The sequence below is a fragment of the Cornus florida genome, unplaced genomic scaffold (assembly GCF_030987335.1).
Source record: "Cornus florida cultivar Cherokee Brave unplaced genomic scaffold, ASM3098733v1 CherokeeBrave_3.0.0_Hap2_Chr04, whole genome shotgun sequence".
NCBI lineage: Eukaryota > Viridiplantae > Streptophyta > Magnoliopsida > Cornales > Cornaceae > Cornus > Cornus florida.
The window spans coordinates 33354436-33373537 of record NW_026775574.1 but is presented as its reverse complement, the minus strand read 5'-3'; positions in this window follow the sequence as shown (position 1 = coordinate 33373537).

Sequence of the window (19102 nt, the reverse complement as noted above, 5' to 3'; positions counted from 1 at the left end):
ACCATTATGTGGAGATGGCATGTAAGAAAAGTTCAAAATTCTTTTTTGTAAGCGCCAATCCACATCAATAAAATGTGCAGTAAGACATAAGTACCCATCAGTAGTCAGAGAAGACCACAAATTAGATGTCAGAGAAATCTTACCATTTGTTGATTCTAACATACGTCGAAGCCTACCCTTTTCATTTTTATACATCCGTAATATGTCAGCCTTGGCTGTGTTCCTACTTACGGGCTGAGCCTCCTCATTTAAATAATGACACATGTTTCTAATGCCCTCATATTCAACAAATTAAAATGGCAGATCATGCATAATGATAGCAGCACTCACTAACTCATGAAATCTATTAAAATCAAACTTAGAAGCACGCATAGATATGGATCCAGATGACTGAGATAAAAGCAACTGACCTATATCCCGTGTATCCCTCCTAACACACGAATCTATATGTCACTTTAAATTACCAGTGCCATACCTGCCCTTCGCAATATACTCAGTCCCACACTTCTTACATCTGCATCTTCTCTTCTTGTCTTTGCCGGGTGGAAGTATATCATAGTGCAACCAAATTTTTGATGTGAGTTTTCTTTTGTGCTTCATGTTTTGTTTCTTTTTCGGTTGCACTTGCACATCTGCATTTTCATTCTGATCCATTTCAAAGTCAATCAAATCAAGATCATCTTCTGATCCACTTTCGTCAAGTCTCATGGCAGAATCCATCTAAATAGTAAATATTACAAAAAAAAAAAAAAAAAGTAGTTGAGGTGTGAAGACTATCAGATTAAAATGCTATCTTCTATAAATATACATGAAAGTTGATCATTTTTTAAAAATAAAGAAAACTACTGGAATCTCTTTTCTCATTCTATTCTATGAACTCTTAATTAATTTTTTTTTTTTTTTGGGCTACAATTCTATATACAGGAGAGCTAGTATTTGTAGTAATGTTGATTTTCTAATTATTAATATCAGTTGAAAAAAAATTATACATCATCAATAATACTGTAGAAGATAGAAGATGAATCTGCTTGCTTTAAATTCTTCCATAAGATTTGAAAACAGATAGCCAAGTGGAGATGGAGAAAGAGATATACAGTATGGGACCAGTGTGGGCATCCTCCCCAACTGGAATTTTTTTAATTTACATTATTAGTCATATATTTTGTTAATTTTTTTTTTAAATTCATCAACTAAATATTACAGTTAACTTTCTTGCCCACACTTTTTTTTTTTTTTTTTTTTTTTTTTAATTCAAAAAAATATTGTCTCTCCTTTTCACTCTCTAGTCTCTACCATACCCACATTTGTGATAGTCAAATATATTTCACACACTCTTATATTCTCACTCAATTTTGTAAAATACCCACTAAATATTTTGCATTAATAGATATTTGTAGTTAAAAAAGAAAACAAAATAAATTGACTCTCTAGTTGGACACGATTAAAAGGTTAAAAAAATTTAGCTAGCACACCGACACAAGTTGAAGATGGCCTAACACTTGTTGGACAAGTCACAAAAAATTGAATTATCATATTAGTTTTTTCATTTTAAAAATATTTTTCTCCAAAATTTTTTAATCTTCAATGGCGCCCCCCTCAAATTTTTTTTCATTATATATATATTTTACATCCAAACACACCATATGATTCACATTGCAGTTGATGTGTGATAGTGACCAGGTAACAGAGAGTGGCATTAAGAAGACGTGGCCATCCGGATTCGTCTTGAAAATCCTTTGGATTACAAGTACAACACGTTACACCATATAAGCTCTGGAAACGTGTATTGTTTGAAACCAAATTCTTTAAATTTGAAATGCTATTGAATTTAAAATGAAGTTTTATTTACACAACATCAACGAATGTGAAAAAAAAAACAAGTATCAGTTGATAAAATTAATTTTATCTATTTTTTTCACATCATCAACGAATGTGAAAAAAAAAATAGATAAAATTTGTTTAAAAGTAGATCTGAAAGAAAAAAATTAAAGAAAACTTGTTTTCAAGTAGATCTGAAAGAGAAAAGATAAAAAAAAATGGAACTCTTATTGTTTCAAAGTAGATCTGAAAGAGAAAAGACAAAAAAATTAGAGAAAAGTAGAAAACTCACTTCGATTGTTCAAGGTTTGTGTTCTTCGCTGGTCGCTCAAAGTGTAGACTGTAGTGTTCTTGGTCGATCGAGGTGTGTGGATTTGAGAAAGAGGGAGTTGTCTGGACTGTCGATTCAAAGAGAGAGAGAGAGGGGAAAGAGGAGAGACCGAGAGGCGAGAGAGAGAGACTGAACAAGGTTTATTTTGTCTGGCTGCATAAGTTACTAAGTTTGATAATTGATATTTTTTGTATAAATAGTATAATAAGAATAGGGTTTCTTATGTAACTATGAAATGACCAAAATGTCCCATATTAATCAGGTTAAAATAGGTAAAGGGTTAGACGGGTTCACGGGTGACACATTTAATTAAACAGGTTAAACGGGTTACACGGGTTGAGCTACACAAACCCGAACACGACATGTTTAACTAAACGGGTTATTCGTGTCAACCCGTTTACGACACGAACCCGTTTATGGTAAACCCATTACCAATTTAACTCGTGTTGTGTACGTGTCGTGTTGGCGGGTCGTGTCGAATTTTGCCACCCGTACCGGCGGGGCCTGTTCGGGGCATTTTTTGAGATTTTCTATAAATAGAGTGACTTAAGAGAAAATATCAGATTTCTCTCTTTCTCTCTCTCTCCCCCCTCTTTTGGCCGACCATCCATGGCAGCCATGGCTGCCGGTCTTCTTTCTTCTTTTCCAGCCACTTCCTTTTTGTAAAAATGTGTAGTGCCTTAGTGTTTATTACTCGTCTTGACGACGCGTATCTTTTACCCTTATTAGAACCCGTTTTTGGCCAATTTTTGAGTTCGGGTTTGAGGCCAAGTTAGGATTTTGGTAAGACCTAATTGGAGTTTATTGTTCACGGCGTTGTCTCCGACAAAACCCCGAAGTATCGTCGGATTCAAAGCCATTTCATTTTGGTGGCTTTTGAGATTTTCATCTCAAATTGAGGTAGGGGATGTTTTAGGATTTTGTATGTGTTGTATTGAGTGTTCTCCATGATTATACAATTTAATTTCATACTTTGTATCAAATCTAGAAAAATTAGTATTATTTATTTCTTTGTATAAGATTTAATTTTCAAGAATGTATATAGTCTAGAATTGAGTTGTGGTATGATGATAAATTATGTTTTAATATGTTTGGTAACATATATTAAATTGGAATTATTTGAATAAGAATTGCACTTTTTATTTAATATTTATCTTTTGTGAAATATTAAATTCCATGGCCGTACCTTGCATGAAATGAACTTGTGATGTTCTTTTAAATTAAGTCTTGGTAAGTCTTTTAATATACTTTAATTTTAGAGCAATTGGAGAAGTATGAAAATTTAGAAATTTTAATTAAAATGATTAATTAAAATCCATTTAATGGTTCCATTGGCCTAATTAAGTTTTTAACTTGATATTTGTAATGACTAGGGCTTGTATACTAGCATGTGTTAATTTGGGACCATTTGATGTTGTTTTAGAATTTAAGGATTTGATTATCATGATTTGATTAAATTCCATTTTGTTATTCAAATGGCCTAATCAAGTTTTTGAATTGATATATATAGTGATCAAGTTATGTTGTATAAATGTGTTAATTAGGGACCATTTGATTGGGATTTGAAACCTAGGGAAATTAATTAGTTATTTAATTAATTTCCATTTCTATTAAATTATTGATTAAATCATGTATTTGACATTGATAATATGTTTGAAGTATGATTTTAGACTTGTAATGGATGCATGAGTTTATGTTTTAATGTTCAAATATATTGTGATAGCGTGTAACGAATCTCACACTGAAGATTCGACATGTGATGTTATTACAGCGCATAACGAATCGCGCTCTGAAGATTCGACGTTGTCATCCTATAGTAGTTATGGATTTAGAGCATGTATTGTGTGGTTTCAACCTACTTGTGCATGGAATGTAGTTTCGTGCTGTATATATATATTTTGTATATAAGTTGTTAACTTATTTATTTTGGAGTCTTGGGACATTGTTACTGTGATATGGCTAGAGTTTGGCTTTAGTGCGGGAGGTATGAGTTCTCCCCGTTGAGATAGTGCGCACTAGGGTGGTCTTCCCAGCGGGTTAATGCCCGGAATAACCATTTTGTTCTTGATTTAGTTCGAGATGTGATATCCAAGTCTTCCACTATTTGTTTTTGCATTTTACTCCAAGTTGACAACCACTGCTTAATTGTGACTTATGGTTTTGGTTATTGACGATTTAATATTGTTAAGTACATTTATGCATTATGGTTTTAAATAAATCATAACATGCTTTAATGTTGTTAAGTACATTCATGTTTTATGATTTTTAATGAATCATTATAAATTTTGATGTTGCTAAGTACATCTATGCTATAATGTTCAAATGTGACTTAGGAATGATCCTATAGATTCATTTGGAACATAGATGTTAGGTGGCATGACCCCCTTTAGTTGTTTACACATTTTAGATTTCAAGTTAATGACTTTGAGAATCTATATTTTGTCGCTTTGTATAGCATGCTCCTATGTTGTTTAAATTGCATGAATGGTGTGTTTTATGCTAGAAATGATCTTAGGTAGCTTAGGATGCTCCCTGAGTGTCACATTTGACATAGACGCTAGGTGGAATGAACCACGATGTTTAAATCATGCAAACATGTAAAATGTTAGGTCGATGCATGCTCATTTCCTACGAGTAGCTTTATGTTGCTCACCCCAAAGTTACTGGGGCATATTTCAGGTACATGATACAAGAATGGAGATTTGCACTTGCTTTGGGTGAACTGCAGAATGGAAGTTTCTTTAGAAACATTCTTATTCACATGCAAGTGTTAGCATGTTTAAGTTTTGCCTATGAAATATAATTTTTCTAACTTGGAGGTTTGACATGTCAAATGTTGTAAATGAATTGTAATAAGGCCATAGGCCATTTTAGCATGTTTAAAATGTTATTTTACACTTGCGTGTATGTTCACATCATTACACACTTGCATACAATTCAATCTGATTATGCAATGGGGGATCCAATTGAGCCTTAGGGACTTCTTTTCATTTTGGGTACAAAACAGGTTCATTTTTGCATTTTCAACCTGTTTCGGTCGACCGGTAACTTGTTTCGGTCGACCGATGGCTTTTGAATTTCAATTGAATAGTAAAAGTCTAATACTAGTAGCCTTTTTCAGTTTCGAGCCACAAACCGGTCGACCGGTTTGTCATTTCGGTCGACCGAAATGAAGGCTCTTTTCTTTCTTTTTTCCTGGCTCATTTCGACAAACCGAAGCTCTATTTCGGTCAACCGAAATGGAGCTACCTTGTAGGTTTTGTTTGGTTGATTGTTTCTTTAGGCCCTTATCGCTTCGTTCCTTCCTACTAGATTTTGTTAATCTTGTGTAAGCCATTTAGTGGTATTCTTGGTTTAGTTTGAACTAGATTTTGTCCCTTTGGTTGTCATTGGTGCCATAGGGTACCATTTGACCCTTTTCATGTTAGTTTCCGCTTCCGGTTATTTCCTTGAGCTCCATGACTTCATGGAAAGTCACATTGGTGTCTTGGGGATGGTTTGCATCTTTATAGACTTTGGATTTATCTTTTTCTTCCGCATTTCGGATTCTTTATCGGGTCAACTTTCGGTTCATCACAGTACACACTGGGTTGAAAAATCCATGGTCTTTACAGTTAGTCCATTACCACTATCCAAATCCATCATTTTTAAAAATAAAAATAAAATAACATAACACAATTAAAGCATTTAATCCTAACAATAATTACATATAACCACATAGCATTTAAACAATCAAATTTCATAAAAACAAATAATTACAACACATAATTAATTTAAACAAATAAATCAAATAAACAAATAAACAATTAGCCACATAATCAAATAATTAAATAAAATGTAATTAAAATAAATAAATAAATCCCAATTATATCATTTGAAAATTAGGGGTATTACATTCATAGTGATTGAAGGGACAGATCCATTTAAGCCCAATGAAGGCGAGCCCAACCAGGCCCAAATATGAGCCCAGTGTTGCCGTCTAACCCAAAGAGGAAATACGGCCCAATGAGATGCCTTACTCTACTGTACCAAATATACAAGGAGTAAAGCCCGAATAGAATTAAGCCCATGAGGCCCACAATGTAGAAGCCAAGTAAGGAAAGTAAGGTAAAAGGAAAGGCCATAAATAGAAAGGATGAAAGATATAGAGAGGAACTTGTTGAGGTGATATTTTGTACCTACACCTTAATTGGCACCGTCTGTGGGAAAGCGCGATGAGCAGATCTCGTAGTTTTCCGATCTGATTCATGACACAATTACGTTTTCGGACTATGATTGGAGAAGAGAATATACCGCAACAATAAGGTAGCCGGAATAATCGACAGGAAGAGCTTTGACAATTGGTTCAGGTGCTATGCAAGGAGAACGCGAAGGTAGTAGAAACCTTGCGTAAGGAGAACGCCGAGCTAAGGTCTTGTTTGGAGCCCGACGTGATGCCCTATCCACCACAACTAGTTGCAAATTAGGTGATAGCGAAAGGAACAAATCTGCAGAATGATCAGGCTAGGTTTGTGAACCTAGACCCATGTTGCCGGGAGTTGTGTAATACCCCTAATTTTTAAAGCATTTAATTTAGGGTTAATTCCATTTACACCCCTAGACCTTTGCCCATATCTCACTCACACCCCCTCTATGTTTTAATATTCCACCTACACCCCCAAGGTTTTGGTTTACGTGGAAAATTACCCCTACCATTAAACAATTAAAGGTGTGTGTTGATGTCAGCATGAGAACATTTTTAAAAGGTCAATTTTGCCCTTCTAATATGTAAAATGACATCTTTAACCTCATTCAATACAGAACTGATTGTAACAGCTCCTTTTCTTCCATTTTTATTTTATTTTTTACCTTTTCCTCTATTTCTCAACTCGATGGATCAGATCCTAACCCCACAACTATTACTATACAATGAATCTCCGATGACGATTGATGAAACCCATTAACCAATTCAATTCACCAATGATTCTTCAAAGCGGCCGTCGGTATGGTAATGGCCAGTGATTCGCAGAAACCATTGAAGATCCGCAACTCCATTCCTCTCCATGTTATGACATTCTCCAAGATAGACGCCATTGTCACTCTCTTCGCCTTCTTCATCTACTTTTTTTGTTCTTCGGTGTCAGCTTCGTCTACACCTTCACAAACCGCCCTTCCCTTGACGATGACGAAGAAAAAGAGATCAACGAGGTCGTGGGTTGCTGCCCAGTTACATTTCCTGTAATGACTCGGTAATTTTCCTTCCTTTCTTTTTTTCGGTGATTTCTTTTTTCGCCCTTTCTCCTATTTTGTCTTTTTTTCGTTTATCATTTTTTCTTGCATAACTTGTAATACCCCTAATTTTAAAAGGATATTCCTGGTATTTAATTTATTATTCAATTGCATTTTATTTGATTATGTGTCATTGTATTTGATTATTTGCTTAATTGTTTTATATTATGGTGATTTAATTGAATTAATTGATTTCTTTTTTTTAATTATATAATTGGAATTATTTGTTTAAGTGTTTAATTGTATTTTATTACATTAATTGTATTAGTATTGTTTTTCTTTTATGGACGTAATTGATTAATTAGTTTTATAATTGTTTTAAGTGTAAAATTATTTTAACGGTATAAATTAGTATAGGATTTTTTTTATGTTTTATCACATTATGGGTTTTAGCCGACTTATAGTTGGTTTAGAATTTGAATTAAGTGAAGCCTATATATATATCTGTATTAATTTGCCAAGGGTTTTAGAACCCTATATACGTATTGGAGGCAAAGAGGAAACAGAGAGATGAAAACTAAGGTTAACTGCGGTTAAGGCTGAACCAAGGAGGGATTGAAGGGGTGTTGTACGTGTGTGGAACCAAGGAGAAACAAAGGGATTGAACGGTGAAGGATCACCGAAAAATCTAGGAAGAAGGCGTAGAGATTTTAATTCAAAGTCTCAAAGACAAGTCTCTGTTCTACTCTTTCCCTTTAATCTGTGTTCTGTGCATACCTAGGTAGTCTCCAGGGATTTAATAATGTTAAAAACGGATTAAATGAATGTTATAACACGTCTATTATGCATGCTTAAACAGTACTTAATTTCATTGAATTATCTGTGTTGTGTTGCTTAGGAATTTCTAACTGAAAACCTGTTGTCGTTGTTTTCAAACGTTGTATTCAATTCATGTTGTGGTTGTATACCAATGATTTAGGATTAATCTGGAACATTAATTGAACCTTAGAACAAGTATTAAAAGAATTACATAGGCCTGGGTATCGTTGGAGGCGAGGAAGACGAAGTAAAAAAATGCAGAAAGCTTCGAAAAGGGAGAGAGCAGGCTCCCAAAAGGAGGGAGCCAGCTCCATCATCAAAGGAGCCGGCTCCAAGGAGCATAGAGCCGGCTCCATGCTGCAAAGAGCTGGCTCCCTAATTTAGGGAGCCGGCTCTCACTTCAAAAGAGCAGGCTCTCAACTTGAGAGAGCCTGCTCTCACCCAGAATGTCGTATTTTTTGGTTTTTAGACTGTATTTGGGTTGTACAGAGTTTTTATACTTTGTTTAAATTATTTTAAATGATGTATATTATTGTTTTAGACCTGTAAGAATTTAGGTAAACAATAATTCATAAATGGATTAAGGAATGGACAGTGTATAGTTAGGGAAAGATCCTACATGTTGTACTTAGAATGTTAATCAACGTACACTTTGGAACTTGGAGGATTGTTTATATGTGATTTAATTTTGATTAAACATATTTAAATAGGATTATAAGTAACATGGATTATTTAAATTTAACCATGCTTGTGTTGGATCAAATTAATACTCACCTTGCTATTTAACTGCATCAGTTATGGACAATTTGGAGGATGTAAATGCTTATATTTGTTTTAGCAGTTTACATTATTTTTTTGGGCTCTATAATGAATGCCTAATATTGATATATATGTATTAATTTATATTGATGCATAATTTGGAGGTTGGTTGTTGAATATTTAGTGTTGTTTTATTAATTATGCTATTTGGAGGATTGTATGCACCGGTATGGGACGGTGACATACTAGGGATGGACTTGTTCAAATACTAAGTCCTACCTAAACTGGATTAAGGTATGGATTAACCAAAAAGGTTAAGTCCATCTCATATTTTAGTCATGTCAATAAAATAATTGAATGACCTAGTTTCTGGAGGGTTTGTTATACATATATCAGACCACTATACAGATGGATGATATTTTGTATTAGGAGTATACGGACTTTATATATTTATGATATGGTGCCATGGTATAAGCTTGAGTCTCAGGACCACGGTTAGGGTGCGAATATCGCCTAGGATGGATAACTGGACATTGGTGTTGTTCCCTGGTAGGTCTAGGTACACATAACCACGTAATGTGTGATTTGCATGGTATTTCTACTCAGACTGAGACAGACCTATTGAACTAGTGAGCGTCCTATAGTGTGTATAATACATTTATAGACTACTCTAGATATTGTTGAGCTATCTAGGATGTATCTGCGTAGCGGATTTCTGTATGGATCGTTGTAGGATAGGACTTGCGTGTGGGCCTGATCCACTCTCTTATTTTTCAGGTGCTCGTCAGTTCCAGGGTTAGAGCTTGGTCATGCAGAGCAGATACAGACTTCCATTCCACCGACTACGTAGGACTGTTTCCTTATTAGGTTGGTATTTGATTATAGTTATTTTATTTTACAGTTGAGATTTTTATTAGGGGTCCACTAGATGGATTCCCGAGTTGTTAATTAATTGGAGATTTTGGATCAATGGATTTGAACAATTATCTTTTGAGGATTTTCAATTAGAGTTCTTTTCAGCCATTTATTATTTATTTCTTATTATTTCAATTTGTATTCTATGTTCATTTAAATATTAATTGTTTAATATTTCCTTGGGTTTGGGCCTGGGCCTGATCAACCCGTGTCTCGAATCCGAGGGGTATCATAGTTGATATCAGAGCACTCCAGGTTCAAGTGTCTTTAGGATGTTGCGTATTAAGACTTCCGTGTAGTGTTTTCTCTTGATTAGAGCTTAAGTTTAGGATTCATCGTATTCCTTTACGGTTCGTTTAGAAAGTATTGATGTCATGTTTATTCTATAGTTTCAGAATGTTTGGCACTAGGAAGAGGATGTGGTCATCAATGAAAGCAAAGAAGGACCCAAGGAAGAAAAAGGTTACTCCAACACTTCCACTACGAAGGCCGACCAAGAAGGCAGAGTTGGAGACTAAGGAATTGATTCCAATAGGTGTTACTTTGGAGTACAAGGCAAGGAAGGTTTCTGCTGTGCAAGATTGGCCACCATACTGTGGATTGAACCAAGCGGAGAGGAAGATCCCGAAGAAGATCAGGATGGAGGAGATACCGGAGCATCCAAGATGGAGGGCACTGGAGTTCAAGGATGACTGCTCTTTTAAGAGTACTTTTAATTACTAATAATGGAGGAGGTATTAGTAAGTGTAGTATGGATTTAATCACGTACACTAGGATTATGTTAACGAATATTTTACGATTATTCGTTTAACAGTTTATGGTTTGAAAAAGTTCTTAATAAAATGAACTAGCGGTTTGGCTATTTTTGAATTATGTCTTGTGATAGCATTCTTTTGGTAATATATACATATATGGTTTTATTAGACTATATTGGAATGTGTATGTTGCGATAATAGATGATTATCACAGTGGAGTGATTGGGGGTTTGTGGAACAGGCAAACAAATAGTTGCTTGTAAATACATGGTGTGGAGACAGGCTGATTACCAAGAAGTTTATAGGAGAACTTGTGTTAATCAATATGGTAGGTTTGGTTTAGAAGGAGGAATTCCCAGGATAGAACAATAATCTAAAAATGGGACGATTGCGGAGCATTTCGTTTTACCTCATGTGTTTTGCTCTACGGAGTATTTGGAAACAGGGGATTTTCATGGAGTGGTTGGTGACACACATATGCAATAGACCTCAGGATATTTTTACTCCGTTGGGCAATACTGCCATTTCTCATGAGAGTGATGGGCCTGTGACACTAGATATTGGTAGACTCGGATTTCTAGCCAATCTTTTTGTCCTGGACATGCACACTTATGACGTGATACTTGGGATGGATTGGTTATCACTGCCATGCTCAAGTTATTTGTTTTGGATGGGTCTATTGTGGTTACCATGCCTGGTCAGGACATGTACGTCATCGCTATGCCGGGTTCTAGCGGGGTCACTAGCACCTATTTGTTCCTTATGGAGGAGGAAACGGAGGAGGGGGTTACTGTATCTTTGGATAACATACCAATTGTACAAGATTTCCCGGATGTATTTCAGGAGATTCCAGGGTTGCCGCCTAGTCGCGAGATCGACTTTGTGATAGAATTAGCTTCAGGCACTACGCCTATTGCTAGGGCACCGTATAGGATGGCACCAGTGGAGATGCGAGAGCAGAGGGATTAGATTGAGCAGCTACTCAGCCAGGGTTTTATTCGCAAGAGTACTTCACCCTGGGGAGCACCGGTTTTATTTGTGAAGAAAAAGGATGGTTTACTTCGGTTGTGTATAGATTACAGGAAGTTAAACAAAGTTACTATTCGTAACAAGTACCTTTTACCTAGGATTGATGATCTTTTTGATCAGTTGAAGGGAGCTACCTATTTCTCTAAGATTGATCTGCGGTCTGGATATCATCAACTTCGGGTTAGGGAGCAGGATGTTTCGAGGACGGCGTTTCTCACTAGATATGGATCTATGAGTTTCGGGTGATGCCGTTCAGGTTGACTAATGCACCAACGGTTTTCATGGATTTAATGAACAGAGTCTTCAGGGCTTACTTGGATCAATTTGTCATTTTTTCATAGATGACATTTTGATTTACTCGAGGTCAGAGGACGATCATGCTAGACATCTTCAGATAGTCTTGCAGACGCTTCGTGAGCACCAGTTGTATGCCAAGTTCGAGAAATGTGAATTTTGGCAGCGGGAGGTGAAATTTCTAGGTCATGTGGTGTCAGAAAGGGGAATAGTGGTGGATCCAACCAAGGTTTCAGTGGTGGTTGAGTGGGGATAACCTACTTCACCTACCGAGATTCGGAGTTTCCTTGGCTTGGCAGGATATTATCGTAGGTTCATCCAGGGGTTCTCCAAGATAGTGGGACCACTCACTCATCTGACTAAGAAGGGTGTACGATTTGTGTGGCATGAACATTGTCAGAAAGCTTTTGATAAGCTGAAGACTAAGTTGACTTCGGTTTTGTCTACCCCATAGAGCGGGATAAAGTATCTCTTCTACATAGATGCTTCTTTGCAGGGTTGGTTGTGTTTTGATGCAGGAGGAACGACCAATTTCGTATGGATCTCGGAAACTTAAGCCTCACGAGATTAATTATCTAACACATGACTTGGAGTTGGCAACTGTGGTATTTGCCTTACGCATTTGGAGGCATTATCTGTTGGGTGAGTCGTTCAGATTATTTAGTGATCACAAGAGTTTGCAGTACTTGTTCACTTAGCAGGAGCTGAATATGAGACAGCGCAGATGGTTGGAGTTTATGAAAGACTATCACTTCTCTATACAGTACCATCCAGGGAAAACGAATATGGTGGTGGATACACTCAGTCGCCGACCTGTTGGTAGTCTTTCTACTTTATTCACCACTGAGTGGAATGCTTTAAGGACAGTGGATGAGTTGTCGGATGCTTTCATTGCTTGTATGATAGTTACACCTTCTATCATTCACAAGGTTTTAAAGGCACAACTCACGAATCAGCAGTGCATTGACAAAGTAGCAGAGATAGCTGTTGGACTAAGGATTCTATTTAAAGGTCAATCTTATGTTTTGATGATTACAATCCATTAATGATGTTTATATACTAATATTTTCATTGAGTGAAGTACAGTTATTCAATCATTCAATCCTTAATGATGAGCTAGAAGTTCCATTTCAAGCATTCCAAACACTCAAGAAATGATTTCAAAGAAGCATCAAAGTGCAAGAAAATAAAGAAGAACTCGGTCTTCAAAGATCATTCAAGCTTTTCAGCTAATCTTCATCAAGCCTAGATGATCATAATCAAGAAATGAAGAAAATGGTAGATAGGATGGTGAGATGCTAAGGTTCAATGTCAAAGTTTAGTTGAATATATTTTGAAGCTCAAAATTACAATTCATGCATATCATTCTCATCTCATCTCTCCAAGAACATAATATTAGCTCATTAGGTTTTTTATTAAACACATTCATATGAGCCTTACATCATACTGGATTTCATTTCAAGCCTTCTACTGAAAGTAAAGAAGGCTCTATAAAAAGTAGAGAAGGCTCCAAAAATTTAGAGAAGGCTCCACTTTTCTATTGAGCCGTCTCTTTTTCAGAAAAAGAGCCTGCTCCACTTTTTTAATGGAGCGGCCTCCATTTGAATTTGAGCCGCCTCCACTTTTGCAAAGAGCCGGCTCCTTCTAGGGTTTTGATCTGCAACGGAAACTTTTTCATTTATTGTTGTCCAACCACCTGCAACAGCTATATCGACCATTGTTTATCTATAAATACAGAGGTTGGTCTGCATCAAAAAGTAACACACTTACAGAGAGCATTCTACCATTTCTAAAAAGCATAAAAGAAGCATTCGTTGAGCTTTCATTCCCTCTGCTTTCATTTCCTCTCTTCATTTCATTCTACTGTAGTAGTTCTGGGCTTCAGATATATATTCATCTTTACTATAGTCATGAGCAGAGTCATTGTTTGCAATCTCTCATCTCTATCTCTTTTATACTTGTGCCATACACTGCTTGAATATTTCAGTTTCTCTGTGATTAATAGTCTGTTAGATTTAATATTTTTAAATTGTAAAAATTGGCCATTGACTCTATTCACCCCCCTCTAGAGTCAATTAGTGACTAACAATAGCTTCCGGAGAGCTTTCATTCTACTATGTTGGGGCTGATGGAGGTTTGAGGTACAAGGGACGGTTGGTGGTACCTTCTGCTGACGAGTTGAGGAAGGATGTGATGACTGAGACTCACCACTTTGAGTTCTCTGTTCATTCGGGGGGAGACAAGATATGAAGTGGCAGTTTTTGTAGGCAGGTATGAAAAAGGACATTGCTATATTTGTCTCACGATGTAGTACTTGTCAGATGGTCAAGATTGATCATTAGTGGCTGCCAGGAGCTGTACAGCCACTGTCGATATCGGAGTGGAAATGGAAGAACATTTCTATGGATTTTGTGGAAGGGTTGCCAAACTCTTTCAAGGATCACAATTCCATTTGGGTTATCGTGGACAGATTGACCAAATCAGCTCACTTCTTACCTATTCGCACTGACTTCACTTCGGAGCAGTTTGCGAGACTTTACATTACCAAGATTGTGAAGTTGCATGGAATTCCATTGTCTATTATATCAGACATGGATTTGAGCTTTGTGTCAGGATTCTGGAAGAGTTTTCAGCAGGCTTTGGGTACGGAGTTGCATCTTAGCACTGCTTATCATCCTCAGACTGATGGACAGACTGAGAGGGTTAATCAGATCATAGAGGATATGCTGCGGTCGCGTGTTCTTGATTTCAAGGGCTATTGGTAGGATTATTTACCGCTTGTGGAGTTTGCATATAACAATAGTTTCCAGAAGACTATTGGGATGGCACCGTTTGAGGCATTATACGGTCGACCGTGTCGATCACCCATGTGTTGGTTGGAGGTTGGAGAGAGCAGATTCTAGGGTCCTGAGTTCATTAAGGATACTTCTAAGAAGATTGCTCTTATTAGGGATCGCATGCGTACTGCCTAGAGTAGGCAGAAGAGTTATGCCGATCGTCATACTCGAGCGCTGGAGTTTCAGGTTGGGGATCAGGTTTTGCTCAAAGTGTCTCCTATGAAAGGAGTGATGCGCTTTGGGAAGAAAGGGAAGTTGTCTCCACGATTTGTCAGTCCATTCATGATTACGGATCGAGTGGGAGCTATTGCTTATCGGTTGGCACTTCCGGATAATTTGGATCGCATCCACAATGTCTTCCATGTTTCCATGTTACTGAAATTTCTGCGAGATGAAGATCGGTATCAGCATATCGATGTTGGAGAGATTGAGTTGCCACCGGATGTAACTTATTTGGAGCCACCGTGTCGGATGGTTGATCGTCGGGATTAAATCCTTCGTAATAAGGTTATTCCTTTGGTGCGTGTTCAGTGGAGTCATCACAATGAGGCTGAGTCCACTTCGGAGTGGGAGGATGTCATTCGCTCGTAGTTTCCTGAAATATTGGAAGAAGGTAAGAGCGAATTCCGAGGACGGAATTCCTTTTGTTAGGGGGAAGAATATAATACACCTAATTTTAAAAGGATATTCCTGGTATTAAATTATTATTTAATTGCATTTTATTTGATTATGTGTCATTGTATTTGATTATTTGTTTAATTGTTTTATATTGTGGTGATTTAATTGAATTAATTGATTTATTTTTTTTAATTATTTAATTGGAATTATTTTTTTAAGTGTTTAATTGTATTTTATTACATTAATTGTATTAGTATTATTTTTCTTTTATGGACGTAATTGATTTAATTAGTTTTATAACTGTTTTAAGTGTATAATTGTTTTAACGGTATAAATTAGTATATGATTTTTTTTTTTTTTTATGTTTTATCACATTACAGGTTTTAGCTGACTTATAGTTGGTTTAGAATTTGAATTAGGTTTTTAAGTGAAGCCTATATATATATCTGTATTAATTTGCCAAGGGTTTTAGAACCCTATATACGTATTAGAGGCAAAGAGGAAACAGAGAGATGAAAACTAAGGTTAACTGCGGTTAAGGCTGAACCAAGGAGGGATTGAAGGGGTGTTGTACGTGTGTGGAACCAAGGAGAAACAAAGGGATTGAACGGTGAAGGATCACCGAAAAATCTAGGAAGAAGGCGTAGAGATTTTAATTCAAAGTCTCAAAGGCAAGTCTCTGTTCTACTCCTTCCCTTTAATCTGTGTTCTGTGCATACCTAGGTAGTCCCCAGGGATTTAATAAATGTTAAAAACGGATTAAACGAATGTTATAGCACGTCTTTTATGCATGCTTAAACAGCACTTAATTTCATTGAATTATCTGTGTTGTGTTACTTAAGAATTTCTAACTGAAAACCTGTTGTCGTTGTTTTCAAACGTTGTGTTCAATTCATGTCGTGGTTGTATACCAATGATTTGGGATTAATCTGGAACATTAATTGAACCTTAGAAAAAGTATTAAAAGAATTACAGAGGCTTGGGTATCACCGGAGGAGAGGAAGACGAAGTAAAAAAAACGCAGAAGAAAGCTTCGGAAAAGGAGAGAGAAGGCTCCTAAAAGGAGGGAGCAAGCTCCTTCATCAAAGGAGCCGGCTCCAAGGAGCATAGAGCCGGCTCTATGCTGCAAAGAGCAGGCTCCCTAATTTAGGGAGCCGGCTCTCACTTCAAAAGAGCAGGCTCTCAACTTGAGAGAGCCTGCTCTCACCCAGAATGTCGTATTTTTTGGTTTTTAGACTGTATTTGGGTTGTACAGAGTTTTTATACTTCGTTTAAATTATTTTAAATGATGTATATTATTGTTTTAGACCTGTAAGAATTTAGGTAAACAATAATTCATAAATGGATTAAGGAATGGATAGTGTACAGTTAGGGAAAGATCCTACATGTTGCACTTTGAATGTTAATCAACGTACACATTGGAACTTGGGGGATTGTTTATATGTGATTTAATTTTGATTAATCATATTTAAATAGGATTATAAGTAACATGGATTACTTGAATTTAACCATGCTTGTGTTGGATCAAATTAATACTCACCTTGCTATTCAACTGCATCAGTTATGGACAATTTGGAGGATGTGAATACTTATATTTGTTTTAGCAGTTTACATTATTTTTTTGGGTTTTATAATAAATGCCTAATATTGATGTATATGTATTAATTTATATTGATGCATAATTTGAAGGTTGGTTGTTGAATATTTAGTGTTGTTTTATTAACTATGCAATTTGGAGGATTGTATGCACTGGTATGGGACGGTGGCATACTAGGGATGGACTCGTTCAAATACTAAGTCCTACCTAAATTGGATTGAGGTATGGATTAACCAAAAAGGTTAAGTCCATCTCATATTTTAGTCATGTCAATAAAATAATTGAATGACCTAGTAGTTTCTGGAGGGTTTGTTATACATATATCAGACCATTATACAGATGAATGATATTTTGTATTAAGAGTATATGGACTTTATGTATTTATGATATGGTGTCATGGTATGAGCTTGAGTCTCAGGACCACGGTTAGGGTGGGTATATTGCCTAGGATGGATAACTGGATATAGGTGTTTGATGAGCGCTGAAAAGTGCGTATTTAAACCCCTTAAGCCTAGGTATTCTAGTACCTTTATCTATCTTACTTTACCGTCTTAGATTGATTTTGTATTATTTCCATTTTCAGGCACTTATCCCAAAAATAAGCTAACTCGGCCAAATAAGAGCAAAAATGAAGTAATTCTGGGATGAATCAAAGAAAGGAGCCAAGTGGAAGCAAAAGGAAGAAAAAGGTGGAAATCAACATCTTCGATCGATCTCAGATCAAAGTTCGATCGATCCAACATGATCGATCTCAGCACTTCAAGATGGATCAAAGCCATGATGACATTTTCAGAAATCTCAAAAGTTCGATCGATCCAACACCATTCTTCGATCGATCGAATTACCTTGTCCTTATCCAAATGATTGATCTTATCTAGTTGTACCACCCTACCAACTGCTTTTTTCCTTTTCCCAAAAATATCTTCAAAATATCTCAGATTTGTCTTTATCCAAAAAGGGCCGCCATTGAAGATCGATCCAGCCTTAGTTCGATAGATCTCGGCCATGTTTGATCGATCCAAGTCCAAGGTTTGATCGATCGAAGTTCCTCCAGTGCAAAAAAGTTAAATCTCCAGCTCACCAAAAGTTGTCCTTTATCCAATCATTGGGGAATATTTTGTGCCCGACCCCAGCTCATTTTGGGTGTCATTTGACCTACCTATATAAGGATAAGGATCACTTTTTACATAAGATCATACCATATCACATCATATCATCTCATACCTTCTAAGAACTCTTGGAGAGCAAGCTTAGAGGAGGAGGAGGCTAGAGGCACCATTGGAGACTCTTCATCAACCAAGGAGCAAATCTCTACCATGGAGTTAGCCTTTGAGGGTTGGAGAAGCACCACCACGAGTGGCTAGACATCCTCTTGGGGCTAGAGTTAGCCCCAAGTATAGTTTCTACATCTTGATTTTGTGTATTATTGAGGGATTAGTGTTGTAATACATGTTTTGACATTTTTATATATATAGATCTTGTTTATTCAATGATTTATGTGGTTTAATGCTTCCAATTGATCATTTCATTCTATCAATATGTCTATGTATGCTAGAATAGATGTTCATGTGTTTGTCTCTATTTCTTGTGTTATTGATGCATGTCTATGTGTATTAATGCCATAGATCTAGAGATTGTCAAAATATAGTGCTTAATGGAACGCTCTTGTAATTTTCTATATGGTTTATGCTCATTTCTTGATGGATTGTGCCTTTCCCTTAGCTTAGTTAGTTTAATTTCATGTCATTAGCTTAATTGTGGTGTAGTGGTAGCATAGTTGTTAGATGGGAGGACAATCCATGCTTGTTGTTGGATGTTTCATACTTTTGAATGCAAGTAGCATATGTCTCTAACCTTGTGGTGTATTTGGCTTGTGAGCTTACTGAGAGGATTAATAACTTACTAGATATATTGTGCTTTTCACATGCTATTTAGACAATATATACTTAATTGCTAGATATATTGTGCTTTTCACATGTTGATTAGACAATGTATGCTTAAGTGGTCACCCTTGCTAATTAAATCAACCAAACACACACATACACATCAATATTGCAACACACATTTCCCTCATTAGTCACTTGTTAAGGGTGTAGAAAAGCATTGTTTGGTGGTGACCTCT